This window comes from Netta rufina (genome assembly GCF_964035555.1).
Source record: "Netta rufina genome assembly, chromosome: 1".
NCBI classification, from domain to species: Eukaryota; Metazoa; Chordata; class Aves; order Anseriformes; family Anatidae; genus Netta; species Netta rufina.
Genome location: NC_140123.1, coordinates 137,006,726 through 137,024,570, shown reverse-complemented (window position 1 = coordinate 137,024,570; position 17,845 = coordinate 137,006,726). Strand labels below are relative to the sequence as shown.

The 17,845-nt window shown below is 36.4% G+C and overlaps 1 protein-coding gene across 1 annotated transcript in view; it reads left to right on the top strand.

Moving 5' to 3' along the window:
• The window catches only part of LOC311215703 (potassium voltage-gated channel subfamily KQT member 1-like), a gene marked incomplete at both ends in the record, with an annotated part of 528,691 nt that overhangs the window by 275,006 nt on the left and 235,840 nt on the right, over positions 1–17,845 (top strand). The gene's annotated exons all lie outside the window — the stretch shown is intronic.

Below are 17,845 nucleotides of genomic sequence, written 5' to 3'. Positions count from 1 at the left end.
CAGCACAGAATCTCTCACAAGAGTGCAGATGTCAATGAATGGAGGTAATGGAAACTTCCACACACAGAAGACTGATCTGTGGGGGTTGGCACAGAGGGGGGACAAAATGAGCTGGAGCACTGAAACTGGCAGTTCCCTAGACTGCTCACCTTTCTCTCAAATTTGAATTTGAGAAGGCCTGAATTTGGAAGTGTGTAAGAGCAAAAAGGGGACAATATCTGATTGAAAGTAATATTGACAGTTTTGAAAGTGGAACGTTGGCATATTCTTCTCATGGTATATTAGATCTCATCTCTTCAGGGAACACCTGGAGGTGTTCAAGACCAGGTTGGATGAGAACGTGGACAACCTGATCTAGTGAATGGCATCCCTGCCCATGAGAGGGAGGTTGAAACCAGATGGTCTTTAAGATCCTTTCCAACCCAAGCAATTCTACAATTCTATGATTTGTAATCACCAGATTCTCTTTCTCAGGTTCATTTACAAATGCTGTAAAATGCCAATTGATAAACACAATAGAAATATTAAGTCTCTCTGTGTTTTAACATGGAAAATAGTGTAATAGGTTACAAACACATTTTCTTCCAATTGTTTGTGTTTGCCCCTACAGCATCGTTTATTGTGGTCTCTGTTCAGAAGAAAACAGCTGACAAAAATAGTCAGCTTTCTTTGTAATTTTTCAGCATCCGTTTTAACTATAGTAAAAGCTACAGGGGCATCCTTTAATTCCCTGATTCTCTAGGCAAAGAATACAATTAAACACAGTTTTAGCACCAGCACCTCCATCCATTTTCAGCATAACGCTCAACTGCATACTTAAATAAATTGCTTTGCTGAGTAACAAAGAGGTTATTCTTATCCTTAAAAGTGCTTTGCTGAATTACATGCTATATCTCTGAGCTATAGCTGGTCCCCACAGTACAGATATCAACAGATTCTGCACTTTTTAGCAGATCTGAAATGAAAACAGTAGAATGCAAACATACATATAACAGGAAATAGTATAGAGTGTAGATAACTCATGCAAACTAAAACAAAGACAAGGCAACTGTGTGTAACTGCATGGTCAATCACAAACATTTTTCCTGTGGTTCCACTCTGAAGAGATGAAAAAAAAATACAACTATGGACAGTGTTACTGCACAGTTGTCAGATTGTTATAGAACCACAACTCTGTCAGGCTGAGTTTTTTAAAAAGTAATAACAAACAAATAAACAAAAAGGCTGATATGCAGTAAAATAAGGCCATATATTATACATCACATGGTAGATTTTCTCAAACCTAAAATTGGAACTGGTAACATTTCATAAGCTTTTTATATCCTTTCCTATATTTAACAAGCAAGTTCTGTAATAAAACTACTTAACACCATTGAAATTATGCATCTCAGTACAGTGTTGATCATCAGAACCATTCCACAGTTAAAACATTCACTTCAAGAAGGTATGTCTTTAAAAAATAGAAAATATTTATGAATATACAGGATCATTTACTTTATTTATGTCTTTATTTATGTATTTATTTATGTATTTATTTATTCATTTATTTTATCTCAGAAGGTTTTTATTCATATGAGTATATAAGGAATCTAGTTATGGGGTTTAGTTCTTTATCCATCAAACATTAATCCAGGTCTGCAAGAACTCCTCTTGAAGGCAATTGTATTATTCATGCACATGAAACTGGGAGTGAGCAGGTCTGGGCCTGAATAAGTGACTCCAAACGATATATTTGTCTCTGGAAGCTGTTTCCCTTTTTCCTTTGTAGGTACATTTTTACACTATGTAAAAGTTCAGTAAAGTAGTTCAAACATGGAATGGGAAAGAAAAATCTCTGCAAACACAAATAAAATTTAATCACTACTAAGAGGTACATAACTGATTAACAATGGCAAAATAGTAAGCATCAGGGCTATATTTCAGAAGTCAGAGTTTATCGTGACTTGCATGAACCAGCTCTGCAGAGCATGAGCCTGGGGAGGGAGTGAGTTAATGGCTCTTCTTACTTCTTGCCTTCATGGTGTATGTGCAAGATACCCATCTGTGCAGGCCATACTAATATTGTGCTTAATTTCAACTCTTACATGTACACTGCTGACAAGTTCTGGCAGAGTTGTAGAAAGGGACTCTTGAGCAACCTGTGCTAGTAAACATCCATATCTCCTTCATCTTTAAAATTTCTTAATAAAAATAAAGTCCTAAGCAGTTTCTTAAATTTGACTGTTAAGGGTTTGATATATTTAAAAAAATCTCAATACTTCAAATCAGTTTTCCTCTTTGCTGGCATTCAAAAATTGACAAATCAAATTAATCAGTTCTCCTTCTCTTTATTCTCCCTGATTTTCCCTTTCTATTAGCAAGTTTAACACAGCCAGCTGCTTACTTCCATATCTTTACAGAAGAATATTTCTTTACATCTATTCACTAAACTAACTAACTAACTAAATAAATAAATCATGGTATAGATGATGATATCCTTTAACTGATTTCTTACAGCTCACATGTTCGGACCCAGTTCAGTAAAATGTGGCAATAAGGACTGAAAATCACTACAGGGAAAAAAATAAAAAATAAATAAAAAAATAATTTCCACCTGTAACAGAACTCCTCACTTTGTTCATTAATTCATTAATGACAAACGGAAATGGTGCAACCATTACAACACATTGGACCTCTGATATAATATAAACCCTTGGAATGATAGCAGCTGTTTCTTTTTCATTCCAAAGTTCAGAATGGTTGTGCAAAAAAAGGTATTTAATATTGATCAATATAACTACAAGAGCTGGTGAGACTGCTCAGGATATTAGCAGTCTTTAATGTTTGATCCAATGAGGCAAAACTTTTATGCTAAATATCACCATTCCTAGATTCCATATGGGAAATTTATAAGCTGTTTGTTTTGTGGGGATAGAGAATTTCAACCATCTATATATTGTGCTTTATTCTTTTTCCTTTTTCTCCCCTGTTTCAACCCCGTCCCAAGTATATTAGCTCAAGAGAGCATAAATCAGCATTTGTTCATTTTCCTGGATCTTCTGCAGTGCCCCAGAGATCCTAGATATCATTATGCATCCACACGTACTGGTTCTATTCCTTCCAAACCCTTCACATATACAGGACATGAATTTCCTTTCTATAATACTTTGCTCTGTACCAAGCTGAAAGGAGTTAAAAACTAATTTGTGCCTTTGACTTTTTGGTAACAAGCTCAGGTCTGGGAACAGGCATGCAGCATGTAGGCAGGCTATTCTTGTAATTAATTAATTGCTTTTGCTGGCTGGTCTGAGAATCTGTTCTTTGTCCTGTATATCTGATAATGTCATTACTTTAAGATTCTTTATAGCCATAAAAACTAATGTACCTTAATGCATTTGTATTGTGGAATCTTCAGATGGGTTCCAAGCTGTGGTCTTATTAACAGAAACCAGAACAGGGTGGAAGCAGACTTCCTGATAACCACACATTCAAGGCCTCTCATTCTGACTCTTATCCCTCCCTTCTTCTGTGACTTCTCCCACTCCACTCACAACACAGCCACATAGTAGTCATTCTTTCTTACAGGAACAAACATTTTGCATTCCCTAATCTGTTCCTTCTAATCTCACAATTTACACTTGCCAAAATGCCATATTTATAAACACAAAGTCCAGCATCTCAGATTCTCAGCACCTGTGGCTCAGAAGTTCCTCAGATCCCAAGCAAATATTCACTTCACAGGTGCAGAGAATCTTATGCATCCAAACACACATGTTGTGCAGTTAGTCTTGGCATGTCCGATAACTCTTTTGAGCACTGGAGGTATCAGATTTTCTTTATGTACACTGGAGTCCCTTGCAATGCTTACAAATTAAATCCTACAGGTTTGCTGTATGTGAAACTCAATGTGCCTAGACAGTGTAGCACATGCACTGATATTTCTTTCTAGGAGTCTGGATGAATATAACAAAGAGAAATAGAAAAAGAGAATAGAAAATGTCTCTGCTTGAGAAAGAACAAAGGTGATAAAGAACAGTTTTGTTCAATCCTGTCATGGCAAGACTGTCAAAAGTTTGCTCCTTTACAAGTGACTTTTGGTACTATAGGCAGCTATTCAATCCATAGATGTCACTTTAGATATCTGATCATCAACTAGAGTTGACACTTAAACTGTCTTGACCTGTGGAGATGTGTGCCAATAAGATGTTAGCCAATAATTTGCAAGATCATCCATAAGCACAATGAAAAGTCTTCATTATTACCCTCTTCCAGTTTAAACAGATGTGAAGGACAGCAAGGGAAAACATACATTGCAAACATTCCACATAAACAGAGTAGGGGTGTAAGAATAGTGATTTCCATTGAAGACTTACAGTGCAGTTTCACAGAACTAATAAATCATAAGAATCAAAATAAAGCTAAAAGGTTGTAAAAGGGAGCCAGGACTCATGCTGGTCTTGTGAAAGTGAACAAGATGATGGGATGAAGCAGGATGGGGTTTTAAGCAAGTAATCTTTTGTCAGCAAAAGCAGAGAATGTCATCATCAGAATGGCAGCCAGATGTTGTTAACACTTATAATTAACAGCTTTTAAAAGGTTGGAGAAATCCAATACTATTTTTAATAAAGCAGATTACTTTTACATTCAAAGGTTTCATAATAAAAAATTAGCAAATAAGTGCTAATAGGTTTTCATGTCTGCATGTCAGAGTGAGAAAATTGGTCAGAAATTAGTTGCATTTTTCCTCTTCTCATTTAAAAGAAGTGGTATTTTGACTTGTAAAGAGCCAAGCGCAGTTCACGTGCTTAGTTTCCTCTGTGCTTCACATAAAAACAGGAAAAGCCAGTCTTTTGGCTGTGCTTCTTTTTATTGTTGGTTGTTTGACATGTTTTTCTATTACAATTCACAGCAGGGAGCATTTATCTCCGTTATGAAAACCAGTTGGCCCATTGTTAGGAAAGAAAGCTGCACTTCCACAATAGGAAGTCAAGTGTCTCTACAGTGTCATAGGAGGGCATTCTGTAGCTGAAGTCAACATGTGTCAGTGCTAGGAGACTAGCATTGGAGCACTGGTGCTCCTGTCTTTGATTAGAACAAACAAGCTTCCCCTTGCACACGTTGGGAATTGGTGGCGTGCAAAGTGGGCAATGGTAAATCCCACTTCCTGCCCATTAGAGGTGGGGGGAAGGTTTTGATGACAGTGCCTTTTGTACAAGATTAGCAAGCAGAAGCTGTGAAGTAGCTTTCTTTCTTTTCCTGATTTTGATTATTTTGAAGGAGCTACTCAGCTACCCTCTGAAAAAATATCGGCTTTATTCACCTTAAAAGTATAACTGCAGTTAGAAATAAAGTATTGTTTCCAGTTGTGTTTTATTCACAAGAGAGATCTTTCTCTCTTTTTTTTTTTCTCTCTCTCTTTTTTTTTATATGGCCCTAACATTTGAGAGGTCACTTTTTTTTTTTTTTTTTTTTTTTTAATGCAAATTCCTGAAATGCTCATATTCAATGGTTCCCAATTATTCATGTGGGCATTTTTTAGAGTTTAACAAGTTCAGCAAACTTGGTATATATGATTAACTCAAAGGTGTAAACATGACAGTTCAAAATTAACCCATTGGCTGATTTGCTTCTACCAGTCAGTCTTCTGGGCAGTGCATGGGTAACATTACATATTGGAGAAGAGCAACTAGTTACATTTGGTCCTGATTGAATATGTATGACTTAACCCGTCTTGAACAAAGAATAAAATGTGTTTTAAATATCATACAAATAATTAATCAAGGACAGAAAGCTCAAGTTTTGTGATATATTAAAATGGGATTGAATAAGTACTCAATAACTATTTTTTCAGCAAAATTCACATTTGAAGTCAAACTTTGTGTTTGAACAATACTGTTGTCAGAATCTGAGTAATAATAAGGAAAGATAGATCCTAATGTTTATGCATATTTTATGACTTGGTTGTATATCCAGTAATGTTTTAAATACGTAATTTAATTACTTTATTTTTAAGTCTTTAAATTATAGTGTGTTGGGTAGTTGTGGTTTATTTATTTATTGGATTAATCAAATTATTTTGTAATCCCATATTTATTATTATTAATATTTCTCTTGGATGAGTATTTGTTATTATACGTGGGTTACAAGCTAATAACAATAGCTTTAGGAGTAGAAAACCAAACAAAGATAAAACAACTGAATTCTCACCCTTTAAACTGCTAGTATAACGCTGGGTTTTGTGAACTTACCTTTTGGGCTGAGTAAACTATACAAAGGCAGGAGACCAGACTCAAGTGTTCATATTCTAACAGCCTTGTGTGCTGTAATTTTGTCAGTGGATACCAAACAATTGTTTTAGTGCAAGATACAGTAACTTAATGTGCTGTTAGCTGCCTTTGAAGTTCACATTGTTCCCTATTGCTTTTGTTCTTTTATTAAGACCTTAGAAATTTTGCATACTATATTAAATCTGTGGGAAAAATATTTATACCAAGAGATCTTGCTAAGATAAAAAGATCACGGAATGCTTGTCAATTCTGTCTTATGTAAATACAAACAAAACCATGGTACAAGAAAAATAATTGGATCTAATGAAAAAATACAAGGCAAACAAAATCGAACTAGTGGGGTGTTTTTCAGTTTGTTTCCCTAAGATTTTAGAATTCCATATAGCAAAGAATACAAATTTCTTCATCAAACTATATTGAGTACAAAGTATTTCAGGATAGATTTCCTCTGTATTCCAGTTATTTTCATCTGAAATTATGCAGAATTTAGTCTACAAGTATATCATCTAACAGTATTAAGAGCTACAGATATTCGGCATTTCAGATGTTCATTCATGTACACTCGATTATAGAAAATAATACATTTTTGTAGCTTTTACCTGATTTACAGCTTTTTTTTTGAACATTTAAAGCCCTGTTAATAGTGTAGTTTCTACACGGTTTCTTCTTTATAACACTTACGTTGAGATAGAAGTGAATAATGTTATTGGCAAAAGTACTTCTGCCCATAACTCTCTGAATCAAAACAGGTTTCTAGGATCCTAGAAATCTTTAGAATATTTAGATGTTAAAGGTGTATTTGGAGATTGTATCAACAAAACAAACAAACATACTTTAAGTCTAAAATTTTAAGATCTAGCTCTGTTGATCAGTGTGGTATAATCAATAGAAGGGTTCAGAGCTTTCTAGAAGAAACTCATTCCCTGGATAAAAGAATAAATTCATTCACATTTCAGAAGCAAGATCAAAGTGATTTTTCTGCCTTGCTAAGTTTGCATCCATTAGCAGAGGTTACTTCTATAGAGCAAATACTTGCCTTTGAAATGGAGTAGAATGCCCCAGGTATAGTGTTCAAAAACATTCCCATAAATATCAAAGATAACATCCTTTGCCTCTCATTTCAAATGATGTTAGTTTTTATGGTAAATCGTATCATCCCACAATATATTTTAGGAAGAAGGTATAAATATTTCCATCAAGGCCACTTGATCTATTTCCTTACTATCTGCTACCTCCTTCTGAGACTGTTTTTTTAACTTGGCATGAAAAAATAAATAAATGTTTCTCTATTCGTCAGTAGATTCGTCCTTCTTCTTAGAAGCATCCCTGTGAAGGAGCTAAAAATTCTGCTGGAATGAATGAACAATAAAATTCTCATGGACTTCAGCAGATGAGTTCATGCAGGGTTGAAACAAGAACCTGTTTTAAAAAGACATCCAGATAATGGGGAAAAGTCATTACAGTATTTCAGTAAGGCTTGACAAATAAAAAGGATACTGTTGAAGACAAGCTTTAATAAAAAGAAAAAAAAAAAAGTTATTGGTGTCAATATGATAAGCAGCAGGGTGAAATTCCACAGATGGACAGCATCACTGAAAAGTCTTTTCTACCTTTCAAATCTAGTAAACATCTCTCTTTTTTGAACACAAAACAAAACACAAAATATGTAACAAAAATCTGCTATAACAGGCTAACTTTAGGCCCCTTTAACATACCCAGAGTTGATCTTCAGCCTTCAGTTTTTGCAGTAGTTCACCAACATATGTTCTCACTGTTGTTTTGGTCTGCTGTAACAATTATTCATTAAAATTGACTGCACTTTTAAATAAAAGATTCAGTAAAGCTTCTCACAAGTAAATCTAATCCCTGTCATATTTGCCTAATTTGGTTACATTTTCATTGTCACTCTTGTTATTTTTTGTAATTCAATAACATGTATAGATCTCATATAAGATCAGGGGCTTGCTGTGCTAGACATTTTATAAATGGAGAATATGAGACAGTCCCTATCCCTTAAGTACTCCTAGTCTAAATAGACACAGTAGAAAAGGAAGCAGAAGCATGAAGTACTAAAGTGATTTTGCCTGAGGTCACACAACAGTTCATTACTAGGTTGGGGTAAAGAAGCTGGTCTTTTGCTGCCCTTCAAACATCTCTTACCAACACATCTCAGGTGGTGATTGAATTTTTCTTAAATATTTACAGTTGTGATGTTGCATATATTTAGGTTTGTGGGTTAGAGATTTGCTTGCCACAAAGCTGGTCCCTGATCTTTTATGTTAACATTAAAACCTTTAAAAGTGACATTAGTTTTGGCATAAAAATAGAGCATCATCGAGAGGGAAGATGGATTTTGTAAGTTATTATAAGAAACATCATTTTGCGAATGAGAAAGTTTTGCCACTGTTGTTGAACAGTTTTCAGATAGTGCTGCTAAATGAGCTCTTCCTCCTTCTATCCTTGTAAACTCACTGCATACAGGCATGGTCAGTAGTGCATTTTGGTCAGGAAAAAGAGCTGACTGTTTTAGGATGAGATGGACTGTGACAGGCCTGAATGTATATAAACTGGAGTGTTAACTAAAGTCACTTGCATTACCTGATTTTGAACCATCTTCAATATTCCTTAGCATCTCCAGTAACATTATTTCTTTATGGGTACAGTTTTTTGGCTAGTTTGTTGGCTCTCTAGAAGAATTCTAGTCAAGAATTAAGGAAAGTACAACTGAGATCATGTAGTGTTTCACTGTAATATTGCATGGAGTATAATTTTGAATATGTCTATTTAACTGTGTTTGTCAGCTCATTTATGTGACATAGGAATACAGTTTGCCTCTGGTATTACTGTTACCAGCTAACAGATTTTGTACCAAAGATTTTCAAAATTTAGGAACCTTACCTAACTTTGACATTAGCCCTATACTAACAAGGGGTTGAACTATGCTTCCAATCTGGATGAGTGTACAGTTCTCTTTTTAATGGTGACCTAGCCACTTCATTCTCACACGTCTTTTATAGCTGTGGCAGAACATTGTCTAATTCTGATGTAGTTTTATGTTAATAACTCGTTTAACACAGCGACTGCAAGCAGTTTAGCCCACATTTTCACTTTGCCCTTTTTATCTGTAAAGAATACCTGAGAGATGCAAACTCAATGCACGTCCTTGAACTTCACTTGCAGAGTAGACCAACTACTCTTTATTCTTTGGCACTTTAGAGAAAGCACTGAGATTGCTCACATTTCTAAGTTCTGGTAGGCTAACTAATATGCTTTAGCTTGTATTTCTGTGGACTTGAAATCATGTTGTGTTTTTCTCTTACCATAGCATAAGTCTCATTCCTATGTAACAGATAGACCTTACAAATAAGCCTTACATAGAAGGAACAAGGCATGCTGTCTTCTAACTCTGGTCTTCCCTAGTACCCTGCTTATTAGATGGTGCTGGCATAGCAGCTTCCCATGTACTCAGGAAGTTTTCCATTGAAAACTTCAGATCTTTAGAAACATTTCAGTCACTGCTATGTGTTGTTTTCTGTTTTTTTTTCCTCTCTCATTCTTTATTACCCTGTAAGTTTGCATGAAAATTAAACCTTTTTTATCTGAAGAGTTCATCTTACTCTAGTAACCCTTCTCCACCTGAAGGCCTTAATCGTGTCCATAATAGCCATTTGTTCAGTCTCACACAGAGGATTATGGCTTCAGGTGGGCAACAAGCAGTGGGAGCAGATGGAATCCCAGGAAACAAAGATACCATTCTCATGCAAATCCATCTCCAAAACAGAGAAAAGAAAATATATTCAATGCAAACGCTCCTTTAGTGAAACCTTATGATCAAGAAGTCAAAGGCACAAAAGTCAGAAGTTTCAGCAGTAGGGTTTCCACAGCAACTCTAAACTTGGCTGTCTTGTTGCATTTTTCATGACACTTTTAGCTTTTGTGTCTATCTTCTATCCTGAATTGCTACTGTGGATCTGACCCTTAATGTCTGAGAAAGTTAGAAGTTTGGATTCTAAGTATCTGACAAAAATTCATCTCCATTGAGCACCATGGTCAAACTATGAGCATATGTATATAAAAAAAAAGCTGAACTTAAGTTTCTTTAGGAACCTAGTTTATCTATCTGACTTCTGCAGCTCTAAAACACATCTATAATCATGGTGCATGAATAGAAAGCTATTGTACTACATTTTGTTTTCATTGCCTTTGGCTTTTTATATAGTGGGAAAGTATATTGTCTGTAGTTCCTTGCAACTCCTTTTGTTGTTAGTTTGTGTTCAGATTCTTGGACAAAAGTAAGGCCTTTGAGGCCAAAGGAAACGTGAAGTAGCCAAGATTATTGAAAAGTTGTACAGACATTTATCTGAATTGCTAGCCTAACTGTCAATTTGGTACAAAGTTTACTTGTACGCTGAATTTCCCATACGAGTATTCATTCAGACTTCTAAAAAACATTTTCCGGTTTTCTTGAAGCTGACTCTGTAGTGTACTAACATGTATACAAAGGCACATTTTGCTTGTTTCACATTTTCCTTCAGAGTCAAAGCTAGTTAGTACTTGAAAAATGTGGCTAGTCCATCTACAGGTGTTTCAGTCTCCCACCTTTGTTAGTTAATCTAGGCAGTTAGTTTTCCTGCCACTTTCTTCAGTTGTAAGAATAGCCAGTCTATTTTTTTTTTAGGATTATTATAATAGCTGTGCAGTGACAAAGATTTTAAATGAAGAAAATAACTAATAAGTGTGACGATATTTTACTATACTATATTCTCTTTACATAAAAACAGTAAAACCAGTGATCATCTGAATTTTGTTGCGACAGTGTTGTTCAACCCCATTCTCAAGGTCTCCAGTCTCCTGTCAGAAACACATCCCCACTCTGTATTTCCCAGGGGCATAAATATAACAATACAAACAAAAGAATGAACAAAATTCCCTAACATCTATTGGGTGTGTGTGTGTGTGTACAAGAATTGGCTAGCCTTCATATTGCTCATATCAGAAGTGGTTAAACACATATTGCTGAATATATCATGGTCTTCTCTCTTTCTTAGCTGTAATGCTTAACAGAGGACTTCATGTAGAGATCTGCTTATTTAGATATCTGCCACAAAACTGGGCAATATAAGTGTGATTGCTGGTGTGATTTAAATCTTCTTCTTAGGGAACTACTGAGGTGACCTTTAGATTACTGTGTTTAGAGGTTATACATGAACCACAAGAAAATAGTTTATAACTCTGAAAAGAAGAACAAAAAGATGACCCCTCAAAAACAAACAAAAAAAGTAGAAATTACATGAGCCCAATATACATTGAGTTGTTGGTTGTTGCTGACATGTGAATGGGAGGAAGAAAAATTATTTGAAGTGTTTCAATCTGATGAGCAACATGCTAACATTGCAAAGGGGGAAAGTATTAGAGCACATGCGAAGATTTCATGAGGATTAGTAAATTTCTGGTGTAAATTCCCAGACTTCAGTCTATGCCCACAGGCCATGAATGTCTCTGTGCTGTTCCCCTGGCACCCATTATCTGGAACATCCATTCACCACTGGCTGGCTACATAGCAGATGTAAGCAGGCAGAATGTGAGGGGTTTCTGCAGAGGAGACTAGGGACTGAGCTTTGGCAACTTGCATTTGCATTAGATGCCCGTGAATGAGAGGTGGGGAGCAGGAGGGTATGGAGGCCAATGAATGAGGGTAGGGAGCGGGAGCTGCAGATGTATGGTGAGAAACATGCTCTTGAGGGAGCTGAGATCTAGCCAAGCAGAACAGCATGCTGCAAGTTAGGTGTGAGGTTTGCTAAAAAGCTGTCTGCAGGTATGCTAAGTATGTGGTAAAATTGAGTGTGAGCTGGTAGTGATTCATGCTCACCTGATGGTAGGTCTTTTGGCAGGGATTTAGAGAAGGAAGAGGGGGAAGAATGGCTTTCAATGAAGGACACACAAACACTCGCCCCATCCAACCACCTAGGAAAACTGCTGATGTTGTGCATATGATTTGGGGGCTGTTTGGAACCTTTCTGACATTAAAGGAACTTTTGTGTGAGCAGAACTGGTGGTGCAGAACAGGGCTCTTACTCAGCTACCCAGGAGGCTTCCACGGTGGGTGGTAAGCCATTGGGAGTTGCCAGATGGCTGCCGAACTTGTGATTAAGGTGTTGGGACACCCGAAGGAGTACATTTGAAAACATATCTTAGACCACACATCATTCTGAGTATGGCATTAACGTTCTGAGTACAGCATTAATTTTCTGGTTTTTGAGGAGTCAAATTTATTAACAATTTATGTACTTGAAGCTCTGTGTGCTGGGCAACACACCCTGCTCTCATTATTGTTAATGGCAATAGAAAATATGCACATAACCCCACTATGTACTGCCTAGGCAATTTGCCTTTAATGGTACAAGTTACTAGAAAACAAAATTAAATCATGTAAGTGAGAAAGAAAATGCCTACATCTCAACTTCATTTCACCTTAGACTTCAGTGTTTAAAAAATGTTAAACCACTTGGTATTAATCAAATCAAGATGGCTAAATTTGCCTTTTAGGTATCTGAAATAAAACTCTGTTTTATAGCCTGAAATACTGTTTTTTAGGAAGATAAAGTTGTGAGAACCTTTGACTGATCTGTAGTAAAATATTTTACTGCAATTTCATTTGCCTGAACAAATATTTTTAGAACATTAACAGAAATGTATGGCATAAATTTCAAAGCCCATAGTATAATTTCATGTACAAATATTTATATGCATGGACTCAGGGAAGTTAAAAATGTAATGTTTTTATAGAAAATATACAATACAGTGTATACTCACCATACAGTATACATGTATAGTATCTAAAATGGGAGAAGGGAGAAGTTTTTTTCAGTATTTTCAGTAAAATATCTTTCACTTAAAATGCCACTGCTACATATTAGCAAAGTAGAAATTCTGTTCTAATAAACCAAGAAACCTGTATATATGTAACTAAGGAGGTGTTGTTGATGGAGATGAGATAGTATCACTGAGATTGCAAGTGCAGGAACTCTGTGTTTTACAGGACATAGCCTTTGCTTTTACTCACTAAATCTTCTGTCCCCCACGCAATCCATTCCTCCCTATTGCTTTTCACAGAAACTAGGCATAGGCTGCTACTCATTATGTATCTGATATATATTTGAGGGGAGGTTTGCAATGCAAGTTCATCTTAACTCTGAATCTTTGATTCAAGCCTTGGCCCATCTCCTGTTCACAGGTTTAAAGCCTGATCCTGAGCTTAAACACCTGTGACCCTCAACCAGAAACTTGCCTGCAGTCCTGCGCTCAGCACAAAGAGATGGGTCCTAACTTACATTGACATATAATAAATATACACCTAGATGAGTGAGCTTACGGACAGCCAATTCAATTGCCCTCATTCTCAAATCAGTACAGGCTGGTTTCAATGGTAATTTTTCCTCCTTCCCTGCCAAAGGTTACAAGACAGCACTTGGTTCACAGATTTCAGATTTGCTAAGTTTTACCTGTGGTTGCTTTTCTGTTTTTTGTTTGTTTGTTTGTTTGTTTGTTTTTTGTTTGTTTGTTTTTGTTTTTGTTTTGTTTTGTTGTTGTTTTTGTTTGCTTGTTTGTTGTTTTTTTGTTTTGTTTTGTTTTGTTTTCCCCACAAGGGCCTGTGCTAGCACACGGAGTTACCCAGTTGAAATAATGAGGTCAGACTGAGGCTGAGCTAACAGCTCATGGCTCACCGCTACTGATGGGGGCAGGTCTTGCTGCAGCTGCATACCACTTTCCTCTCTTCTCTACCCATCGTGGTATAATATTGTTCTGAGCCAGTTCAGACAGCTGTATCAGCCCAAGAGGAGTTTGACAAAACCCTCCCAGGTCAGTGTATTGAATTACCTTATTGAGCCTGAGGAAATGAGCTGCAACTGTCTGGAGAGAACCAAGAGATGATAGGAAAGGGAAACAAAATGAAATAGTGCTGTTCCTTTCTATAGTAGCAATTAAATGTCAGTTTGATTCAGCTGGAAATAAATAAATAAATAAATAAACTTACCATCAAAGCAATTGTTTTTGACTGCTATTCAACTTTAATGTTACTGTTTCTGCTTTTGACTCCAGGAAGTTCTTCTGTGCCCCAGACACCATGAACTACAGCATAGCTCTGGCAGGATTTGGGTGCCCAGGCCTGGGCTAAAATGGGGCTCCTGGACCTGCGGGCAGGGGTGGGAGGAGGCCCAGGTAGGGCAGGTTAGGACCATAAAGGACTTTTAGCATTTTGAGGGCTCTGACATATGGATGGACTTTTTAAAGTGATGCTGGTTAGGGCAACTCACTTTAGAGCGTTTTGCTGTGTGCTCAAATACTTTTTGTTTAATAACTAAGTCTAGAAATGCACATTTGGACACAAAAAGCCTGTGTCACCAAACTTGGTAGGAGAGAGCTAGCTTGCTAGGACAGTGTATACATATCTTGATGGTTTCATGACAACTTAAACTGGTCTACATCTGAGCTACTGCAAACCACTTCTTCCTCCTCCCCCATTCTCTGTCCCCCACCACTTGCTGCTGTCACCTGCCCCGCAAGGTGATTTTGCTCAGGGAACTGATCGAACAGAAGATGCTTTTTTCCTCCCTTCATTGTTAGCTTTCAGATGAACAACAGCCTGACCTGACTTGGTGTGCAGCTATGAGGGTACAAGCAAGTAGTGAAATTTGCTGACCATGCAGGGAGTCCAAAGGCCTCCTCTCAGGAGCAGCTTGGCCTAAGCTGATCATGAAACACCCATCTGAATTTTGGCTTGTATTGTTAACACCCATTAAAAGTCTGTTGAAAGGCCCTTTGGAGTTGCAAGAGAAAGGCTATTTTAATGCATTCTATGACATTCAGTGGTTTTGGATACGATCTTGCTTTGTGTTGTGTTATTTACCTACTATGATTCCTTTTTTGTAAACTGGTTCCTACTGTGTGACCAGGTCAAATGCTGTCATCCACTACAGTAAGAGCTGTTGCTGTTCTAATTCAGATGCTGATATTTTTTTAACCTTTGTGTGTTTATTGATCATTAATCTAACCAGCTGCTGGATTTTTAAACTATGGAAGAGTTACTGTAAATATAAAAGCATATGGCAAAGTTAGTGCTTTTTCTATGAATTTGAAGGCAGTGGAATGAGAGAGTTGTGGACTGTCCAGGACAAACTTCTTCTGGTACTCATGGAAACAAGGAGATACTCATACTCACATGAAATCTACAGCCTACAAGGTGGGGGGAACCTTCTTCTAATTTTTCACAGGACTCCTTAGGAATCAGACTAGGTAATTCCTAATGATTCTAAGATTTCAGATTGTGATTACTCTTACCTTTCTTTTGAATCAGAAGTGAACAGGCTAATATGAATATACGTCTTACTAATGAGTTCGGGAGTCTGACATTGGGCAAAAGAAAGAACCCTAAACACTTCAAGGACCATTAACTCCAATGGTTGCCTAGTGATGAGAGAATAGTTCAGGATGTGTGTCTGGGCTTTACAGTGTATTTTTTTTTTAGTAGTGGACTTTTTGGAAACATTAAGAAGTTCAAAATCAGTAAGTGCTGCTGTAATGCAAACTTTGATGTTGCATGGAAAACATCTCCGTTTACTTGCCATTTGTTTTTCAATGGCAAACATTACAGGACAGAGCAAAGCCTGCATTAAATGAGCAGTTCCAACACTCTCTGATTTTTTGCAAGGCAAAGTTAATCAGGTCACAAAAAGGAGATTACTTAATGAGCTTTTTTTTTTTTAAAAAAAAAAAAAGAACAGATCCTGCCACCCTCCCAGGTGTCAGTGGTGCTTTTGGTCATTCTCATTGGAAGGTATCTCAATGTTAATAGCACCTTAGATGCAATTCTGAGGCTATAAAGAAGCAGGGTCCTGATGAAAGCAGTTAGTGATTTCTATATGTGTTTATGCTTCTTAAGTATTATGCTGGAGTAGTTGCTGTTGTTGTTTTTCCATAGGAAGTATTCAGGTAATAGGTTTCCCTTCCCAAAACCAGGATTATACCAAAAAATGTTCATGATACAGTCTGACTTTGTTTCTGAAGTCAAATATCCACACCTCTATATTCATGTTATTTTTTTCATACATTTTTTTTCTATAATTCTCTATAGAAATTGACTGCTCATAAATAAGTCTATTTTCTGTCCTTCATTAAAAAATCTTGCATTTGAGTATACTCTCCTTTGAAAGGGTTAGTTTCTCCACTGCTAATATTATATGACTCTATTAGTTATTAATGCAAGCAACTCATAAACACAGTTTAGAGAGTACTGGCCTTGGAAGAACGTTCCAGGAGACCAATATATCAAATCAATTCTGAAGGCCCTTGACCTCAGGATAGAATTACGGGTTTATAATTTACTCAACACTTACATGACCTGGAGAACAAAGGATTGCCAGGTCAGTCAAAACTAAATTACTCTTGGCCTTAAAGTAGTCATCTTCATGCTATTAAAACTAAGACTAAATCACTGTTGAGATTATTTTGATTTTATAAATCAGGCTTGTATTTTTCCATGTTTATGCTCACAATCTAGAAATTTACATTTACTTTAATACATATTTTATTATTTTCTGAAAGTTATGAAACACTTCAGCTTATTTCATGGATGTGTATTAAGTATTGTTATTTATACGCATATATGTGTATGCCCAAAACATCCAATTTTCTTGTGAATAAAATGAGCATGTGTAATACAGGTCAGCAAGTTAGGCTGATTAAGTGAAGGAGTAAGAATCTTATAGGATGATGCCAGCTGCTGATTACTATATGAAAGATTTTGCAATACTTACTCAAGTACCGGATCACCTCTATCTGTGTTTGGCAGCTGAGGCATAACAGAGCAGTATGCATTGCTGACAACATTAGTTGTTGACAGTGTTTGTTCAACTTGGCAGGCATGAAAAAATAGCGAGGATAAATCATTGAAGAACATTCCCTCAACACCACTTTTAATTGCATAATTAGGGTACAGCTTGCAAACCTTAATTTTGAACGTAGTTTGATGTGTCTGCAGCCTGTGTAGTTGAGTAAAATAACTCATGTAGAGAAAGTTATTTAGATGTGTATTTTACAGAATCAAATCCTTCCTTAATTCTGATCAGATCTTAAACTATGCAGGCATTTCTTGTCAGTCATTTGGAAAGTAGGCTAGTTTCTTTTTGTCTAGGCAATTCCATTAAAAAGCTATTTTTTAAAGTGTAGGAAAGGAGTGTAGATTAATAAAGAATTTCATGATTTAATGTTACAGCAGCCAGAAACAGAAAACTGTAGTTCTACAATGTGACTTGAGTCATTTGAAAAAATATATATATTCAGAGATACTGTGTTTTTAAAAACTACCTGTGCATTTTCAGTATATTGGTAATGCAAAATCTTTCAACGATCTCAGTCTGTGACAGTGTGTTCCTGGGATATCTCATCTAGAAACAAAACCTGATGGGAGTTTCTTTGGACAGAAAAAGCATTTCCATTACAGCTTTCTGAAAACTTCTTTCACATCAGACATTACCACAAGCAGCAACACTCTGATCAGGCTGATATACTGTCTTCATCGG